This window comes from Mus musculus, chromosome 14 (assembly GCF_000001635.26).
Source record: "Mus musculus strain C57BL/6J chromosome 14, GRCm38.p6 C57BL/6J".
In the NCBI taxonomy this organism is placed as follows: domain Eukaryota; kingdom Metazoa; phylum Chordata; class Mammalia; order Rodentia; family Muridae; genus Mus; species Mus musculus.
The window spans coordinates 58943427-58951980 of NC_000080.6; positions in this window are offsets into that span (position 1 = coordinate 58943427).

Genomic DNA, 8554 nt, shown 5'->3' on the forward strand with positions numbered 1-8554 from the left:
TACCAAGGCGAAAGGCAGACATAGATGAGATGTTTACAAGAATACCAAAATTTGGGATGGAAATTCTTAGTGTAAGAGCCTTTGAAGATAAGAAGAGATGGAAGCCAACATTCCTGGCAGTTCAGTCAGACTCCTCTTGGAGATGCCATTGAAAGGTTGAATGACCACAGTCATGGCCACAGCCATGGCTGTGCCACATTCAAAGCTGCTTTACCATGTTTAAACCTTCTGAGAAAAGAGCTTGCCTCTCCCAGCTGTCTCCATAATAATTTCAAGTTAAATTTTTTTGGCTAAAACACTTTGGTTTCACCATCAATACACAGACTTTGATCTTCAGATAAGACAGAATAGGAGGAGGAAGAGGAGGAAGGAGGAAGAGGAGGAGGAGGAGGAGGGGGAGGAGGAGGAGGGGGAGGAGAGGGTAGGGAGGAGGAGGGGAGGAGAAGGAGGAGGAGGAAGGGAGGAGGAGGAAGGGAGGAGGAGGAGGAAGAGGGGGAGGAAGAGAAGGAAGGGGGAAGAGGAGAAGGAGGAAGGGAGGAGGAGGGGGAGGAGGAGGAAGAGGGGAAAGGGAGAAGGAGGAGGAGGAAGAGGAAGAAAGTCTACCAGCAGGGTATTCTTAGCATTTGGGGCATTTGGAGAATCTATGAGCAACAGGCAGGATATGAAACCAAACTTAAACAAAAGTTTGGTTTACTGTTGTTTTTATTCTTTAGTTAAACCAAATGTCATGTTTTTAATAATATTTTGTTGTGGATAATATCACTTGTGGGTTTCTACCCCATTTTTGATCATTAGTTCCTAAATAAAAGACACAAAATCTTTATATTTATAATAAGCCTTAAAGCATTAGAGCTGAGCGTATATCAGCCCTCTGTTCTATTTTGTCTGCTTCCCTGACAATAACCCCAAGATATCACTTGCCTCAGCCCTTCCTACTCCATCAGGCCAGCCCTTATGGCCGTATGCTCATGGTCTACCTATGCCTATGCCACTGTGCCTTCCTCCTCCTAACCCTCTCCTGTGGTCTCTGCCTCAGACTCCAAACCAGGGAACTGAAACCCCACCTACCTCTCTTTTGCCCAGCTACAAGCTGTAGGCATCTTTAGTCACCAATAGTTTTAAATTAAAGAGCAAGGTTTGCACAACAAAAGCTGGCATACATGAGAATTCTCTCGTCTGGAGGCAACTAGACCCTGGGAAACAGACTTTTGCATTGCAATGCATAGCTACACACCAAACCTCAACAATATTTTTTAAATTTATTCTTTGAAAATTTCAAACATTTATGCGATTTGTTTGATCATACCCATCAATCATGAATACCATTTGGAATAAACAAGGAACAAGAACACACTTTTCATAGCATTTCCTCCAGGGACAGCTGGAAGAGCTTGGAAGGACAGTGAGGCTCCTGGAAGCAAAAGCAAAAACCTTCTGGGTTTCTGCAGACTCTCACAGCAAACATTCCAGGTTCTCTGCCTTCCCCAGGCTTGACCCAAATCTAAAATAGGTGCACAGAGCTCTTCTTCCCTACCACCTGGGAAAGCCTTTGCTTTGCATGTTAAAATACATCTCACCAGTTATGTGCACCAGTGGAATGTCTCAAGATATCAATTACTGTAAAGGAGTCACAATAAAAAAGGATGGTCTGTGGTTCCTGTTACAAATATAAAAAGAAATGTGACACACCAGGCAATCACAGGGCAGAACTGCTGTCACAAGCCTATTGCACTGTGGACAGAGAGCTGGCAGCTGGCAGCAGCCCACATGGACACTCAGCTTTTTGAGACTTTTAATATAATCTCTTCTGTACTAGAAGCCTCAAGACCATCCCACAAGCTTCACATTTGTTTCATTCGCTAGAGAAAATAGAACAGTATTGTTGCGAAGAGTGAAACAAGTCTAAGTAGGGAACAGATAGTAGGCTTGTCTTCATTCTCCCTCTAAGTTCTCATAGTTCTCAGGCAGAAAATTCTGTAATTAAAAGCAGGGTTTTGAACCCTTTTCCCTGGACTATTATTTTCTAAAAAATAATCATATAATTAACATTTAATATGTCATAACACAAATTAATAAGATGATGAGTTGTGCTGCAACATGAATATTAATACTAATATTAAATATTCTGAATATGAAGTTATGTTCCTTGTGGCCTAGTGAAGATAGATGCACACAAACCTAAAAACAGAACTTCATGAAGGGAGTTTTACTTGGCTTGCATGGTATTCTTGCCATTTTATCTGCTTTTCCTTAAAGCTGCTAGTGGGTCTCACTAATTGATTTCTCAGCTCTCTGATGTGTCTGGACCCTGAGACTAGAGCACAACACATTTAATAAACTAAAAGCGCACAGCACACCTGTCTGGAGAAAAATTACCCCACAATCAGTCTTCCCTATTCCCTCGGCCATTTCTAAGGCTTCCACTTGGACTTGGATGTAACTAAACACTGTTGAGCTGTGAGATTCCTCTGAACGGTATTTGTTGGTCAAAGTCTTGGTTTTCACCAACATTACCAGTGTTTGACATTGTTATGATGGAGACCAGCTAAGATGGTGGTTGACCTGACGTTGGTTTCAAGAGTTGTTGCCAGTCCTTGGGGTTCACACCTCAGGCCATAGAAGTAGATCTCAAAAAACTTGACTTGGCCAGTGGAAGATAGCTAGCTATTCTTTTGGCCAGAAATAATAATTTTAAAATGTCAAAAACAAATTTCCCTGAGAAATGTTCAATATCAAGCTGTCAGGGCAACAAGCAGATCTAGCCTTAAATCTGCTCAGGGCTGTAAAGTCCTGCCATTCAAAAAAGCGGCCCCCCAGCCAGGAGATCCATCAAGTATCGTGTCTGGTATGAGAAGGTACTGTGAGTTTTTAATTTCCTTTGTTTTCCATTATTTTTAATTTGAACTTGGAATCTGATGCTCAACTGGGTATTGGAAAACTGAGAAGTGTATTTGAACATACTGGGATTTATGACTCTATTTTTAATAAAATCAAGTACTAAAACCTTCCAATGAAAATGTAATCTCTTAATGGTGATGTGGGGTATGAACAGAATACACCCAGATTAAAACACTGAAAGATATGCAAAATTTGTGGTGAATAATTTTTTATGTAGACTTCATATGGAAATGAAAATAATTTGGCAGTGTGAAGTCAAATAAGGTATATGCCATCGTTTGTTTGTCAGCTGTAGTTGCTAGGCAACTAAATGACTCATTCAGCTCACAGGAGAATGCTATTGGATGGAACTGACCTGGGTTTGCATCCCTTTCCCACCCCTCCACACATGTCCAGACATTAACAGAACAAAGTCGGAGATCAAGACACCTTCCAAGCACAGCTATTTCCAAGCTGCCCAATGTCACTGTCAGATCAGTTCACAGAATTAAGAACCTGGGCAGCCAGCTACTCGGAGCCAATGCTGACTGAAACCTAGATTCAAGCATATTTGCTCATTCCTTATTTTATTTGCACTTTGACATATAGATTTCCATCTTACCTACCTATGCCTACATTTTCAATTCTTCAAATTACTTTTCTCTGCCAAGCAAACACACACACACACACACACACACACACACACACACACACACATGTATGTGTGTGTTATATATGTCATATGAGTGTGTCATATATATGTCATATATGTGTGTGTGTCTGATATATATATCAGAGCTAATAACACTTAAAAATGTCCTGAAAATTTAGGCATCAATTATATGTGTGTGGACTCTATGATTATCAAACCATAGTTAATAATTTTAGAATATATAAAGGTAAATGGAGAGAATTTAAATGACCAAAGGATGTCCTATTTCCTACCTATCAAGTTTAATTTATTCTCTATACAGAAACACTGGCATTAGCAGTACTTACTATACACAGAGTGCCGGTTCTCTTAGTGATTGTCTTTAATGAATTAAACCAGAGGTCCCCTAAGACCATCAGAAAACACAGATATTTACATTATGATTCATAGCAGTAGCAGATTTACAGTTATGAAGTAGCAATGAAAACAATTTTCTGGTTGGGATCAGGACATGAGGCAGTGTATATTAAAAGGTCACAGCATTAGGAAGTTTGAGAACCACTGCTGTATACAAATGTTTTCTTTCAGTTAATCCCCAAAGCAATTACCCATTCAATAGAAACACAATGATTGCATCTGGAGTTTTACATGCAGTGTAAGATATAAAGCACTGCTGCACTTGATGACTTGATTCAGGTAAGAAACTCAGGAGCAGAGGAGCCAGACTTTCCACTGTCTTTGTTTCTAACATTTTCACACCATGTCCCCTCAATAAACTGTCTAAGGATATTCAAGTTCCATGCCTGTGACTGTGCCACTCACAGACTCATAAAACCAATAGAAGAAAAAAAGTGGGTGTAGAAAGAAGCTAAATTCCCACAAAATCTCAACAATAATATGGTGCGCTTAAGAAGGCCTCCATGACACCATCAGTTGACATGCCAATTTAAATGGGAAGATTTCACAGGCCCATACCTGTGAGCTACAAGCCATCGATAGCTGCTGGGAGAGGGAAAATGAGTGTTCTCCAGGGATGAGCCCCCAGTAGGTTATTCAATCCCAAGTGGTCAACCCTAAACACATCACATGTGAGCAACACTAAGTAGACTAAGCAGGTAGTATTTATACATACATCCACACATATGTAACAACAAAGGAATTGGAGAGGATGAAAGAGAAGTGGAGACTCGAGCCCCGAGCTACCTTGCCAGCGGAGTTGCCTGACACCCGCAAGGGCCCACACAGGATTCCCCACGGGATCCTAAGACCTCTGGTGAGTGGAACACAGCAACGGCCCCAATCCAATCGCGCAGAACCTGAGACTGCGGTACATAGGGAAGCAGACTACCCGGGCCTGACCTGGGGCACAAGCCCCTTCCGCTCCACTCGAGCCCCTGGCTACCTTGCCAGCGGAGTCGCCTGACACCCGCAAGGGCCCACACAGGATTCCACAAGGGATCCTAAGACCTCTAGTGAGTGGAACACAACTTCTGCCAGGAAGCAGGTTCGAACACCAGATATCTGGGTACCTTCCCTGCAAGAAGAGAGCTTCCCTGCAGAGAATACTCTACCCACTGAAACTAAGGAGAGTGCTACCCTCCCAGGTCTGCTTATAGAGGCTAACAGAGTCACCTGAAGAACAACCTCTTAACAGAGACAACTATAACAGCTAGTTTCAGAGATTACCAGATGGCGAAAGGCAAACGTAAGAATCCTACTAACAGAAATCAAGACCACTCACCATCATCAGAACGCAGCACTCCCACCCCACCTAGTCCTGGGCACCCCAACACAACCGAAAATCTAGACCCAGATTTAAAAACATTTCTCATGATGATGATAGAGGACATCAAGAAGGACTTTCATAAGTCACTTAAAGAATTACAGGAGAGCACTGCTAAAGAGTTACAGGCCCTTAAAGCAAAGCAGGAAAACACAGCCAAACAGGTAGAAGTCCTTAAAGAAAAACAGGAAAACTCATCCAAACAGGTAATGGAAATGAACAAAACCATACTAGAACTAAAAAGGGAAGTAGACACAGTAAAGAAAACCCAAAGCGAGGCAACGCTGGAGATAGAAACCCTAGGAAAGAGATCTGGAACCATAGATGTGAGCATCAGCAAGAGAATACAAGAAATGGAAGAGAGAATCTCAGGTGCAGAAGATTCCATAGAGAACATCGACACAACAGTCAAAGAAAATACAAAATGCAAAGGATCCTAACTCAAAACATCCAGGAAATCCAGGACACAATGAGAAGACCAAACCTACGGATAATAGGAATTGATGAGAATGAAGATTTTCAACTTAAAGGGCCAGCTAATATCTTCAACAAAATAATAGAAGAAAACTTCCCAAACATAAAGAAAGAGATGCCCATGATCATACAAGAAGCCTACAGAACTCCAAATAGACTGGACCAGAAAAGAAATTCCTCCCGACACATAATAATCAGAACGACAAATGCACTAAATAAAGATAGAATATTAAAAGCAGTAAGGGAGAAAGGTCAAGTAACATATAAAGGAAGGCCTATCAGAATTACACCAGACTTTTCACCAGAGACTATGAAAGCCAGAAGAGCCTGGACAGATGTTATACAGACACTAAGAGAACACAAATGCCAGCCCAGGCTACTATACCCGGCCAAACTCTCAATTACCATAGATGGAGAAACCAAAGTATTACACGACAAATCCAAATTCACACAATATCTTTCAACGAATCCAGCCCTTCAAAGGATAATAACAGAAAAGAAGCAATACAAGGACGGAAATCACGCCCTAGAACAAGCAAGAAAGTAATCCCTCAACAAACCAAAAAGAAGACAGCCACAAGAACAGAATGCCAACTCTAACAACAAAAATAACAGGAAGCAACAATTACTTTTCCTTAATATCTCTTAATATCAATGGACTCAATTCCCCAATAAAAAGACATAGAATAACAGACTGGCTGCACAAACAGGACCCAACATTCTGCTGCTTACAGGAAACCCATCTCAGGGAAAAAGACAGACACTACCTCAGAGTGAAAGGCTGGAAAACAATTTTCCAAGCAAATGGTCTGAAGAAACAAGCTGGAGTAGCCATTCTAATATCGGATAAAATCGACTTCCAACCCAAAGTTATCAAAAAAGACAAGGAGGGACACTTCATACTCATCAAAGGTAAAATCCTCCAAGAGGAACTCTCAATTCTGAATATCTACGCTCCAAATGCAAGGGCAGCCACATTCATTAAAGACACTTTAATAAAGCTCAAAGCACACATTGCACCTCACACAATAATAGTGGGAGACTTCAACACACCACTTTCATCAATGGATAGATCATGGAAACAGAAACTAAACAGGGACACAGTGAAACTAACAGAAGTTATGAAACAAATGGACCTGACAGATATCTACAGAACATTTTATCCTAAAACAAAAGGATATACCTTCTTCTCAGCACCTCACGGGACCTTCTCCAAAATTGACCATATAATTGGTCACAAAACAGGCCTCAACAGATACAAAAATATTGAAATTGTCCCATGTATCCTATCAGACCACCATGGCCTAAGACTGATCTTCAATAACAACATAAATAATGGAAAGCCAACATTCACGTAGAAACTGAACAACACTCTTCTCAATGATACCTTGGTCAAGGAAGAATAAAGAAAGAAATTAAAGACTTTTTAGAGTTTAATGAAAATGAAGCCACAACGTACCCAAACCTTTGGGACACAATGAAAGCATTTCTAAGAGGGAAACTCATAGCTCTGAGTGCCTCCAAGAAGAAACGGGAGACAGCACATACTAGCAGCTTGACAACACATCTAAAAGCTCTAGAAAAAAAGGAAGCAAATTCACCCAAGAGGAGTAGAAGGCAGGAAATAATCAAACTCAGGGGTGAAATCAACCAAGTGGAAACAAGAAGAACTATTCAAAGAATTAACCAAATGAGGAGTTGGTTCTTTGAGAAAATCAACAAGATAGATAAACCCTTAGCTAGACTCACTAAAGGGCACAGGGACAAAATCCTAATTAACAAAATCAGAAATGAAAAGGGAGACATAACAACAGATCCTGAAGAAATCCAAAACACCATCAGATCCTTCTACAAAAGGTTATACTCAACAAAACTGGAAAACCTGGACGAAATGGACAAATTTCTGGACAGATACCAGGTACCAAAGTTGAGTCAGGATCAAGTTGACCATCTAAACAGTCCCATATCACCTAAAGAAATAGAAGCAGTTATTAATAGTCTCCCAGCCAAAAAAAGCCCAGGACCAGACGGATTTAGTGCAGAGTTCTATCAGACCATCAAAGAAGATCTAATTCCAGTTCTGCACAAACTGTTTCACAAAATAGAAGTAGAAGGTACTCTACCCAACTCATTTTATGAAGCCACTATTACTCTGATACCTAAACCACAGAAAGACCCAACAAAGATAGAGAACTTCAGACCAATTTCTCTTATGAATATCGATGCAAAAATCCTCAATAAAATTCTAGCTAACCGAATCCAAGAACACATTAAAGCAATCATCCATCCGGACCAAGTAGGTTTTATTCCAGGAATGCAGGGATGGTTTAATATATGAAAATCCATCAATGTAATCCATTTTATAAAAAAACTCAAAGACAAAAACCACATGATCATCTCGTTAGATGCAGAAAAAGCATTTGACAAGATCCAACACCCATTCATGATAAAAGTTTTGGAAAGATCAGGAATTCAAGGCCCATACCTAAACATGATAAAAGCAATCTACAGCAAACCAGTAGCCAACATCAAAGTAAATGGAGAGAAGCTGGAAGCAATCCCACTAAAATCAGGGACTAGACAAGGCTGCCCTCTTTCTCACTACCTTTTCAACATAGTACTTGAAGTATTAGCCAGAGCAATTCGACAACAAAAGGAGATCAAGCAGATACAAATTGGAAAAGAGGAAGTCAAAATATCACTTTTTGCAGATGATATGATAGCATATATAAGTGACCCTAAAAATTCTACCAGAGAACTCCTAAACC